This window comes from Colius striatus, chromosome 1 (assembly GCF_028858725.1).
Source record: "Colius striatus isolate bColStr4 chromosome 1, bColStr4.1.hap1, whole genome shotgun sequence".
Classification (NCBI taxonomy): domain Eukaryota; kingdom Metazoa; phylum Chordata; class Aves; order Coliiformes; family Coliidae; genus Colius; species Colius striatus.
This window is the reverse complement of record NC_084759.1, coordinates 195,781,924-195,795,377: the sequence shown is the minus strand read 5'-3', so window position 1 is coordinate 195,795,377 and position 13,454 is coordinate 195,781,924.

Below are 13,454 nucleotides of genomic sequence, written 5' to 3'. Positions count from 1 at the left end.
ATGCAATATTCCAGATGTGGTCTCACAAGGGCAGAGTAGAGGGGGAGGAGAACCTCTCTCGACCTACTGCCCACAGCCCTTCTAATACACCCCAGGATGCCATTGGTCTTCTTGGCCATGAGGGCACATTGCTGGCTCATGCTCATCCTTCTGTCCACCAGGACCCCCAGGTCCCTTTCCCATACACTACTCTCTGAGAGTTCATTCCCCAACCTGTACTGGTACATGGGGTTATTCTTTCGCAGATGCAAGACTCTACACTTGCCCTTGCTGAATTCCATTAGATTTCTCCCTGCCCAATTCTCCAGCCTGTCCAGGTTTCGTTGAATGGCAGCACAGCCTTCTGGTGTGTCAGCCACTCCCCCCAGTTTAGTATCATCAGTAAACTTGCTGCCAGTGCTCTCTGTTCCCTCATCAAGATCATTAGTTAGAATGTGGGGCTGGTTGGCAAATTTTGGAAAATATTTTCACTGAAAATTGGAATGTTATTAAAACTTACTGATTTCAGTGTGCTAAGAGCATTCCCTTCGGCTGTGGCAACCTGGGTTCAGAGCCTACTGGGAAGCAAGAGCACTACTGTTACGGGCTTGTCCCTGCAAGCAAACTATGGCAGTGTTTCTTTCCTAATCTTTTGTGATAAATACTCCACTTAATTCTTAAGTATCCATTAGATAGGAGGTCAGTGCTCTGCAGATTCTGGGGCATGTTTTACACTTGGCAAAGCAAAACCTCTCAAAACATATTAGAAAGCCTCCCACAAGAAGCCATGGATGGGTTGTGTCCAGCCAGTAGCTAATGATTCCTGTGCAGCTAGAACCAGCTTGTGAGCTGCATAACAGAAACTCAAGGAAATATATATTTTTTTACCATGTGCATTACAGTCAGATTCACTGATGAGTAATTAGCAAGTATGAGAGAAAACCTAGTGAGAAACAGTATACTTTGGTACTTCAGAGAGCAGCATCAGTTACAGATAAGAATAGGTAACAACAGGCATCTTAGTTGCAGAAAACATATTTCTGACAAATTCTCATAATCATTTAGTTTCTTTTCATGCAGTGTTTTAAATTTGCTATGCCTTTTGACTTCTCTGCATGTGTGATTTTCTGGTGAATGTAGAAGGTGAGAGACATCAGACTAATGCTGACAGGGGTACAAATGCTTTGTTTATCCAAAACTATCCCCTCTCTGTCCTCATCTTTGCTCAGATAAAAATCCCACTGCTGTTTTCCAAGTAAGGCATGCATTTTCAGACCAGAAATAACATCATTTCCTTCCACTGCCCCCTCATGATGCTTCATAGCAATGTGGGTGACAAACAGGTACTGGTATCTCTGCTCCGTCAGGAAGCTCTCCATTACGTGTCAGAAAATGTCAGAAGCAGTGGATTTCATCTCATTAAATGTGGGCATCCCCACTGTAGAGGCAGTCATTTTGGCTGTTTAGCTCATGGGGAGAAAGAGGCGCTTTTGGAGCAGCCTCATAAAGATCAAGTAGGCAAGGTCACTTGTTATAAAGGTGCCTGTTTTCCTCTGTTAGTTTTCACAGGAGTTCCAAGGATGACTATCTCTCGGGAAAGCAGCCATACTGAAGACAACTAGATTAAGAGAATATTAATCACATTCCTCTTCATAATAATTTGAGGGAAAAGGACTCATTATTTTCTTCTCTCTCATCAAATATCAATGACGTACCTGAGGTCAGCTTGAACAGTGGCTTAGGAAAGGATCAGTATTTAAACTTGTTACATTTGTTGTGGAAACATTTTGAGGAAAGAATGTGGAAGAAAAAAGAATGTGGAAGTCCTTCACCCCTATACATTCCTCTATACCAAATACTTCATTCCTCAAATAAGGGAGGAAAAGCCACTGTGGTAGCAGCTGGGGTAACAGCAGTTATCAGCAGAGAACTCCACTGGAGGTCCCAAGACAGGCAGCTCCCTAGAAAAAACTTTGTGGGTAAACTAAGAACCTGGCAGGACCACACATGTTTCTGCTATGTCTGGCTGCTGGCACGAGGCCCTTTGCAGACCTCTAGCAACAGCTGAAGTAGGACAGCAGGAGGTCTGTCTGCACTTCCACGATATCAGAAGGTTAGACTCTTATTTTGATACTCTGAAATTGCTGCTCCTGTTCTATCACACAGCCATAGCACATTAGAGAGAGGCTGAGATCTGAGATTCATCTCTTAACCCATCCTGATCTCTAAATCAGCATCCAACCAAACAAAACAGGGAAGGAAGCATTATAAAACAGGGAGGATCATGACTGAACTGGGCAGGTCCACAATGTCTTTCAGGAGCAATAGGTTTCAAGACATAAATTTGGATTTGAAGGCATGGTCCAGTGCATTAGTGATGCATATTTTTTTTCCTTTCTGGCAGTTAACCCTAAAATCATAGAATCATAGACTGGTAGGGGTTGGAAGGGACCTATAAAGACCAACTAGTCTAACACTCCTGCTCAATCTTATTTATGTCAAAAGGCTTATAAAGTTGTTTTACTTCCATTTTGTGAATCTGCTGCTAATCTGCTGCCATAGTTAGTCTAACTGTTTACATAAAAATATTCCAATCATTTCTCCAAATGTGCCCAGTAATTCCAGCTTTATCTTTAAAAACTATTTAATAATCAAAATAGGTCTGTGTAGCTCTGCCAATCTCTCAGAATCTGAAGGAATGTTTCATAGCAAAGGTCCCCAGTTGCCCCAGTAACAAAACCTTGAGGTGCAAACAGTAACAACTGAATTTTGGCTAACTTTCTGAGCTACTATGCAATACAACATAATTTGCAAGTGAGACAGAAAAGGCATGTAAGGAATCTTTTTTGTGTACAACCATCTATATGTGTACAGGTACATTGCACCAGGCTCAGCATCTCTCATGGGCATCAGTAAATGAAGGTCTGAATACCGAGTAAGCTGCAAGAGTCTATTGCTGATGTCAGTGACAAAGATTTCACCCTCCACTGTGCATGTAAATGCATAACTGAAGGCTTCAGCACAGACACAGATCTGTGTACCACATCTGTTTTTTAGAAGTACACCTCGACTACATTGCAAGTGAGCTTGTAACATGGGTTCTTCTGTAAGAGGCCAGGTGTGTGAGTGAAGTGTGTGTTACCTATAATTTTATACAAATTAGGGTAAAACTTAATCTTTAAACTGCAGTCTGCAAAATACTGAGAATACATTTATCTTTAAGAATCTGGACTCTATTAAATTTGACAATGGCAATAGGTACCTTTGAACTATTGAAGTGTTATAACCCATGGTTAACCTGGTTCCTTGGATTATATCTTGATTCCCTTTGCATCCGCAAAGACCAGTCTAATACCCACAAGAGCCTTTACCAAATAAGGGATTCTTTCCACCGACTTTGTCAGTAGTTTGAAGAGCCCTAGTTATTTTAATGGCTACTATTACATGTCTATGAGTAAAATATCCTTCTCCTCTTTTTCTTCTAATCCTTGCTTCAGCTCATGCAGGCCAAAGCAACCACAGTTTAGGACAGTGCAGGAGACAGAGCTGATCCCCATGTTGGGCCTGTCTTCATAAAATGCTGTGGAAGAAACCATGTTTTCTTGAGCATTGATACAGAAGTTTCCATCTCGGTGTGCTATACAGAAGAGGTCAAAGTAATTGCACTAATGTACTCCACAGATCTTCTGCCATCACGAGTTTTGTTTCATTATCTTCCCCAGAGTGCTACTGCTTTATCTTCTCAATGCTGCCATTTGCTTTAAAAAAACAGACAAAATCAAAGCTTTAAGATCTTGCTGATATGTTTGCCTGTTTGGGAAATGTCTTTCTGTAAAAGACAGGAGCCTACTCTCATGCTGACTTATGCCCACCTTCACATTCGGTGTTTACATTCTTGAGGCAGTCATCAGGAAACATGCTGAAAAAATGGACCCTGTGGAAAAGGACAAAGATCTCCCTGCAAAATTGTCTGTGTTAAAATTATCAGCCTCAAAACTTCACGCTTTATGTGTAACCTACAGTGCCAGCTCACCGCCTGGAGACAAATATTTGACACTTTTAATTGAATTACTTCCCATGCACGGCATTGACATAATATTCCATCTCCTTTGTAGATTCAGTTTTATCAACAGTAGCAGAATCATTAATTAATACTTCCAAATAAGATTTCATTTATATTTTTGTGCCTTTGGAATAAATAATAGCTTATCATTATAATTATCTTATTATTATTAATCTCGTCTCTTAATGCAACTTAAGACATAATTAACAATGTCACATCTTAAAGGCAGTCTCATTTATTAAAATAATCAGATTTGTGTCAAAAATCTGAAAAAATAACAGGGAAAACAGCACAAGTTAAAATTATATAAAGGACAAGAAGCTTTTCAGCTCAAGGAAGCACTCCTGAAATGCACTAAATTCATTATAACACTAACCAGTTAGCCCTGAAAGTGGCAATTTGGGAACTATGAGACATATATGAAACACTTGGTTCTTCTTCTGGTTATTTTTTCATCTCAAAGCAATAATGACATCTCCAGAGGTGTTCTCTAAATGTTGTAAATCAGATGGTGTCGTCACTTTCTTCTCTTTTAAACCAAACTAATGGTTAGAAGAAATGCAAAAGAGAATAAAGTTGAGCTTCAATAAAAGACTCTGTGTTGTTTTGAGCTTACTGTGGAAGAATCTTAAAGATAGGCCATCAATGTTGTAATAAACATACATTTCTTTACTGTTCTATTTCCTCTAAGTGGAAGCTGACTTGTGGAGAGCTTGTATTTTAGCTAGTAAAACAGGCTTACATAATGGATGGGTATTAAGAGACCAGAAATAAAGGGTCAGACAGTGAAAACAGAAAATTCACTGCCAGAGAAGTAAGGTGGAAACAACTTCCATGAGTGGCTGTAGAATGAGTTGTTACTAAAGAAAATCTGTAGACAATATTTCATGAGTCACAGATTGTTTTTATGAAAACAGTGCACTGAACGATTGCATTAGATCTGAGTGCACACAGTTCATTCTTCTCCCCAGACCTGTGAATTAGCCTGCACTAGATTAGCATGATCTGAGGGATTGCCTCAGCCCAGTCAAGAAATACCAGAATGTACAGCTAGAACATCTGTGGGGGTTGAGGATATGTGGTACAATTAGAGAAACTCAAAGGTGATTAAGGGTATTTCTATAAAGCCATGCTTTTCACTTTCCCCAGCCCGTTTCAAAGAGAAGAGTGTCCTGGCATGAGGAGACTCGGGGAGTAATGAAAGGACACCATGGTGAGGAAGGATCTGCCAAGGACTGACATGTGTACTCCTGAAGGACCACAGCAAGTATGACAAACATCCTCCTCTGATGGAGTGATTATGGCTCAGTGACTTCTACCATCATCTTTCTCAAAAGAGTTTCTTAGACTAGAATAAAATCATTTTGGTTGAAAAAGTCCTTTAAGATCATTGAGTCCAACTACAAACCTCACACTGCCAAGCCCCCCACTGAACCACGTCTCTCAGCATCTCATATACACATCTTTTAAATATCTCCAGGGATGGTGACTCCATCATCTCTCTGGGCAGTCTGTGCCAGTATCTAACAAGTCTTACAGTGAAAAGTTCATCCTAATATTCAGTCTAAACCTCCTCTGGTGCAACTTGAGACCATTATCTCATCCTGTTACTTGGGAAGAGACCAACATAACCTCACTACAACTTGCTCTCAGATTGTTCTGGAGAGCAATAAGATTTCCTCTCAGCCTCCTCTTCTCCAGACTAAACAATCTTAGTTCCTTCAGCTGCTCTTCACAAGACTTGTTCACCAACTGTTATGAAAAGCAAGCCCTAGCATTTAGTTTACAGCAGTCTGGATGGTTTTAGGGGCAGAAGAGTGAAACATACTCCTGCAACTCAAGTCAGGAATTACCTAATTATACAAACATCAAATAAGCAGTCCTGGAAGAAGGATTAGACCTATGTTAGTCTCCCTTCAGATAAGGGGCAGTAACACAGGGAGTCAGCAACATGTATTTTCATATAAATAAATGATATCTGTGGACACTATCTTTTCTCTATCTGTTTTTTTATACACATACCCACCCCTCTGGACTGATGAAATCCTACTGATGGAGCTGTAAGCTTATAGTCCTCCAGTTGCTGCAGAGACTCAAGTAATATTTTGAGAGAGGGAAGTAATCTGTATGTCATCAGAGCTATTTTGAAATATGCAGTGGTTTTTGCAGTTACAGCTGCCTTTGAGTGCTCCCCACCTGCTCATCATTTTGTATGTGTCCCCTCATAACCAGCCACACTGTTGAGCACCTCGTCCATGTAACCAAATTCTCTCACCAAATGGGTTCATTGGATTTCTTCAAGGAATTTGCGAGTCCCATGGTGGACCTTCTGGACTTCAGAGGGCAACAGACCTCTGCCAGACCCCGTGTTTATATTTAGACTCAGCCTTCAGGAAACCATCATGTCTGTGTTGTTCCTTCACATTCACTGCTTTAAAACCTCTTTCTTTAAGAGCAATGAAACCAAAGGTTAGGAACATGAATGTTTGTAGCTAATATGTCTGTTTTCTTTTCATGCCTTTGTCAGAGGTTGTCTACTTGCTGTTCCAGTACAGTATAATACTTTCTGGTACTTTCTGTGTAGCAAACAATAGCTGCAGGGACACAAGCTCTTTTACAGAGGGACCTATTTACTCAATAGCTTTAAACATACAAAGCAAAATCAACTGCTTTAAAATTAAATCTTCTTTGCTTTAGGCACTGTCTTCATGAGAGGTAAACGAGGTCAAGAAGATGATGTGGTGTATGTGAATTTAACAAGGCAGAACCTGGCAAAATAACTCACAAGTCTGAATCAATGAGTGCAACCATATCCTTGGCCTGGATACAAACTTTACATGAAAAAAATCAAGGGATTTGTCTACTAAAAAATAAATAGAATGTGTTTAAAATTAGGTCAGCATGCTATGTGCAATTCATAATTCATATTACTGTAAGTATTCCTCAGGGCCTGAGCCTTAAATGGGAAAGAAAGAAGAAGTTGTATCAGGAAAGAAAAGAACCTGTACGTGCTACATTTTCCTAGGATAAAGGCCTTCAATTCAGCCTTATCCCCATGTCACATGAGTTCCTAATGCTAAAAACTACAGGGATACATTGAAAGACAGAACTCTTTTAAAAAAATAGGTTATTAAATATTTTTTCCTTTAATTATTGCAATGAACAATTGAGAATATCTGTCTTTTATCAGAGAAAGCGAACTTTCTCTGAATTAACAGGTATTTAGACAGGCCTGAGGTTCGCAAGTAACAAGTTGCAGGTAGAATGAATGAGCTTATGAAAGGTGAGATAAAGTACAGTTTCTCTACTTCATACCATCACGGTTCCTTTCCTGTGAGTACTCAGATGACTGTGATTTTTGTACATAATGATGTCTGAGACGGGGATTTTGCTCATACAACTATGAATAATCATGTTTTAAAAAATCTGTTCATTCATAGAGCATATGCTGCCCAGATACTTTACATATGACTCATCAAGAGTACTAAGGACACAACTGAAGATGCCAAGTTAAATACAGAAGAGTTAGGAAGTAACAGAAATAAGGTAAAGACCTAAAGAACCTTAGTTCAACTTCTTTATGTGTATGCAGTATTAGATAATCTTAATGATACAATCTCCTGCTATTTTTTCCACAGTTTCTCCAGATACCCATGTTACAAGAGCTTGGAATTTTTTTTAATCATAAATTCATTTCTGCTTAGAGACAATTTTGTCTTTTGCAGGTCAGATTCTCTCTATTTCTGAGAGACATTTGCAGGAAGGAGGTTATAGTTCTCACCATACAGAGCAATCCAGAATGATCTGCTGAAAAATGTGTGTCCTTATTTTGTATGTGCAAAGGCCCCATGTCATGACAGTCCCCCAGCTAACCCTGTATCCTGTGAGTTCTCAGAGGAGGATCTGTGACATCTGCACATCATTCAAGAATGAGGCTACAAAGCCTCTGCTCCACCCACAGCGGGAGGGGAGCCAGGCCACAGTTCAGCTTTTCAGGAACCCTCAGGACCCCTCATGAAGGAACATATCTTGTCTGCTTTTTGTAAAAAGTGGCCAAGTTTTTCCTTTTGAGCTTTGCTCACAGGAAGGAGCATTTTAAACATTTATTCTCGGTATGTAAACAGTGGAACAGAAGCAGTTCTTCACGGCAGAACATGTGATTTCAGTTCAGCGTGAAACTACATAACTGATTTCCAAAATAACACATCCACTAAGGTTTTTTGATACCAACTAGGGTAATTTTTTACTTGCATGCAGTTAGGATATAAATCCTAGGCCATATAAATGTTTGAAAGTGCTATCAGCCCAAGGGAGGGTTAGCAAAAGTCTACCCAGTGACAAGAGATATACCTTCATCTTCTCCATTTGTTTTATAGCTGCAGATGAAATGTGTTACACTGTGTTCAGATCCAATAAACAGAAAGCTACAATGCAGGCTTCTGCCATAGTTTCTGATGATTTACAACAAATGAATCTTTTGCCAAAGGTAATTCTTCTAGAAAAAACTCTAGCGGTTTAATGGAGAAAAAAAGAATTGAGTAGAATGTCTATTTTTTATGCTTGAAGAGGTCAAATGTCTGTTGTTATTTGTGTGCCTAGGGGCGGGGGGTTGAAGGCAGTTAGTTTTCAGTACATCTTATTTTATTCAGATACGAGGTATTTGTCAAAAGGACTGCATATCCTATGACTAGTTCAGGAGGAACAGATATTGTAAGTTATATTCTTAAATTAAGTTCATATTTCCATTGTCTACATGAAGTTACTTCTGTGCTGAAATAAGGTCCAAACCTGTCCCTTTCCCCTTCCTATCAGCAAAGCACAGTGTCACTTTTACAGAAGCAAAAATGGAGAGAAAGAGAGTTGAATGATTTGCTCAAGGTCACATAAAAATGCTGGTAGTAGAATTAGAAATTAAACCTACATTATCTGATTCCCTGAGAGATTCCTTTAGGTATAAATGTGTCCATTTTTCCTGTATTTTACTTTCACCTCCTCTTTTGTATTTGACATTTCAGTCAGCACATTTCTACGGCCTTTCTTTGTTAATCCTCAGAAGCTTTACAGAGTCACAATAACAGGACGCAGGCCATATCAAATATCTGCCATGTACAAAATAATAGCCATGCTCACCTAGAGCCCAGAGTTAGGCAAGAATAAATGCACACCACGTCTAATGATTAGCTATTTTCTGCTATTTGATGTAATGTGTAGTTCAGCTACATGGCTGACAGCTAATGGCTAGTCAGTCCTCAAAACCTGAAATACAAAGAATGACAAAAAAAATCTTTAGTATTTATTAGGGTGGTTTGTTGCCCCTCTCGTGGCTTTTCAGCAGACAATCTGCTAACTGCATTTGTTAGAAGCAGCCAGTCTCAAACAGCTCACAGACTACTAAGTATAAAGCAACTGGAAAAGCTCTTAGTTACATGAGAGAAGAAAAAAGGGACACATTTTTAATGTATTTCTAACCCAAGATGACATGTAGTGTGACAGTCTGTGACCTAGATGAATGCAACAGTGGAAGTCACTTGTAATTCAGCATGACAATTCAGAATGTACTTGGCAGCTTTGCTGAATTTGTTTAGCCCAGGTATTTGAAGTCCTTTGCAGTTGGACTGCCCAAATTGCCCTGCCTGCTGTCAGTGAATACAATGAACTGGAACAGATGGGGTGCATTGCACTCTCAGGTAGGATGGTGCTGAATGTTGCCCAGTCCAGCATGGGCCTGTGTTCAGCTTGAGAGTCCACCTGAAAGCCCATCTGAGGGCTTGCTGAGCCCACTGGAGAGCATCTGGCCTTCCAAACTCAGTGACACACACTGAGAGTCAAGATCAGGAACTCCGTCAAAGCAGGACTCCTGCCAGCTCTCACAGGATTCACAAACTCCATAGTTTTCCTCAGTCAAAAAGGATCTGGGCACCATAAGTTTAGTAGAATTAAGTTCAGGCTACAAGTACAACACAAAAGTCTCAAAACCAGTATTGAAATGTTGTGTGGTAGAGGACTAATTCTGGAGTTATCTTTGTGCTTTTCATTTGCTCCTTAAAATTAAAAATCCTAATATCAACTAAAAGAAGCATAACTGTGGATATTTGTAGGTGTATCACATTCAGTATCCTTAATAAAATACAGCCTGCAGTGCAGGTCAAACATTTCTTACAGTTGTTTCAGCATATGATATTCCACCTTGGTAGAATATCAGATTTCCTGTAAGACAGAGGTTGGTTTCAGTATTTCATTTCCATAGAGCAGTGCTAGTTCAACTTGTTACTTACATGTAATTGCAGTCTACCAGAATTAGACTGTAATTACAGCCTAGAACCCAGAACCTTGCATCCATTTCAGCTTTCTGGGGTTTTTTATTGTTAAGTTTCAGTTTCTAATTTTTCAGGTTCATTGGCTCTGAGTAGAAAATCAGATGAAGCTTTCTGAAAGTATTTGTGTGATTTAGGTTGTAATGGAAAATTGTGTCAGCTTTATCAGAAGTTGTTCTCAGATCTTACAACAAAACATGGCAAGCTGATTTCTTTGCTGAATTCTTTCCTTGTCTTTTTAAAACATAAATTGTCTTGGCTTATTTTAATACAGACAAAGACCTTGTACTTTATATAGGGTTCCCCATCCTCGCAATCTCAGAGCACTTCATAAATAGGAGACATCAAAGAAGGAAAGAGGGCTCAAGGGCAGAAGCATCACACCATGGCCCTTATTAAAGCTGTAAACCATCCTTTACTTAAAGGGACTATCTTCTACATCTTTTATTTGTTAATAGGGTTATTGCCTCCTCCAATTTACTTCAGATGTCATGGAAATAAGAGGAGGGCTGAATCAATCAGTCAGTCCTTCAGACAGCACAAGAAAATGATTTCACGTGATTAATCTGCTTTCCACTGTAGAATTCCACCTCGAGAGTATTTTAACAGAAAATAAAAAAAACAAAACAAAACAAACTTATTTTTCCCCACAAAAAAACCAACTCACCTTTCAGACAAATACAGCTGAAATACATCTTTATGACTAAGAGTTTGCAAGCTGTAGGTCCAAACAGGATTTGGTACCTGCTATTTTCTCTATGGTTAACTACCTGGTTAAATGAGAATCATACTTTTAGAATCATACTAACTTTATCCTAGTCCAACAAAAATGTAATATTCCACGATAATAAAGCGAGATCTGATTGTTACGTGCTTTAAACTCAAAATGTGCTTTACTGAATATCTCTGCTGCCAAAAATGAAACTTCTTTCACTAAGAGACTTGGTACTGTGCTCTTCACACCCATTAAAACAGCTGCAAAGGAATCCTTAAAGATAGGATAGCGGAGGAGTTTTGATGTGCATTTTGTAATTACCCTCATTGGAACATGATCTAAATTGCAGCATCAGCATCTTCACTCCTACAAAACTTCACTGGCTGTTCAGTATCCATGGGTAACTAAGCCCACAAAAATCTAATTATGAAAGTCAGTACAAAAATCTTTAAATAAACTGAGCTCTTTCTATTTGAAAAGTGGCTGCTTTCCATAAAACTTCAATAATAGGTCATGCTCTTAAAATTCAGAAATGCTGTTGTGGTGCTTTGTGGGCATGTCAGTTTGGAGCACTCATGTTTCTGGTGCCAGCAGGGTCAGGCCTCTCCTGGTGCAGAAGAACAGGATGCCAGGAGCTTGGAGTGTCGTGGAGGGTGTTTCATCCCTTTTACAAAGCATGGTAATGGGCTACCTCTAACTCTCAGAGTTCTACCTGTCATTTTCTGATCTAAATAAGACACTTTTTGATCAAAATGTGTTCCCGTGGTTGCAAGGTCAATATCCTGTGACTCTTCTCTTTCCAGTCACACTTTTTACAGTCAAAAGGAAAGGAAATAGGAGATGGAACTAACCCAAACGCTGCTGCTTATCTTCTGTGGTGGATTTTATCAGGATCATCAGATTTCCGTGAAAAGTGTGTTTATGCTTTCTGTGCTGATGGTAACAAAAACACCTCCCACAAACGGACACGTGGGTAGAGAGAAGGGGCTTCTGACCTGTATGCAGAGATTGTTTGGCTCAGAGCAGTGACGCTCCTACCGAGCGCCAATCTCATCATTCACCAGATGTACCATGTGTGAGAAAGCCTTCCGCGGCTTCTTCCAGGTGCTCTGGAGGACGAGTACTCTGGCACAAGGTGGATTTCCATCTCCATTTCCAGGAGCTTTGGTGCTCAGCAACTGCTTTCAGAAGCCAGGGCTGTGGAGTGGCCACTCCTTGTTGCTCTGTCAGTTTATTACCTTTCTTCAGCCGTGGGACACTTCAAGCCACTTGTGTTTCTTGTTTAATTTCCTTGAAAATCATATAACCAAAAAAGTTTAAAAAAGAGTTATTTAAGGAGTCTGAGCTAATTTACCCTCGAGACATTGCCCCAGCAAGAAAGTAAATTTTTGTGGCCACGTCTGAAAAGTGCATGGCACTGCCATAACCCATAATCCAGTTGCCAAGCCTAGATGGCAGCTTTTCTGTGTCTGTCTCCTTTGCTGTCTGTGCTAACAGCTGATGAGGGTTGTCCAGAGCAAATATTTGAGGCTCGGCAAGAATATGCTGCTCTCCCTTTGCTTCCTGGATGGCATGTTTACTCTGAACGAGTTCTGAGAGAGTCAGGGTAGTACATAAACATCTCCAGATAAGATCTCATCCAGGATCTATGCAGGATCCAGCAACTACTTCCCTGGATGGTTAAGAAAGTGGGAGGGGTTTTTTGTGCTAGGTAAGTTTATCCAGCTGATATATCTGATTATTAATTCTATTATTAAGATAAACAGGCCTGTTCACACTGCAGGCTATTCTTTTTAACTATTGGAAGTGAGGATCTCAAATATACAAGATAAGAGAACAAAGTGGAAGAAAGATCAGATAATAAATGATAACAAGGACACGATACTGGGTTTTATTAACAATGATCTCAATTTGGGAAAAAAAAAACCACAACTAAACCATGTGTGGTCCTGAACTTTAAGTGGGGGCACTTATCAAAGGCTACACAGTGAATCTCAAGGTTGTGTCAGAGCACTTCAGTAACAGTCATCAGTGAAATCTAATCAATATCTGCCTCCTGAGTAATGCAGGTTAATGACCTGCTCCAGCAACCATGCAGTACCTCACGTAGCACTATATAGGTTGACAAGGGCGGTTGTTTTGTTTGGTGTATTTTTTTAATAAACTCTATAACATATATTATAAGACTATAATTATCTACTGCATCAAAAGATGTGTCATGATTTACACAGACAAATTAAATGTAATGAGATTTGTCAGTGGAAATCCTGAACCATTTTCTTAGTACACTAGAATGCATATTTCACTAATGAACCTCCTTAGAGCCTGCTGCAGGAGGCTTTATTTACACACACTTCAGCGATAATAGTGCTAAAAATCAACA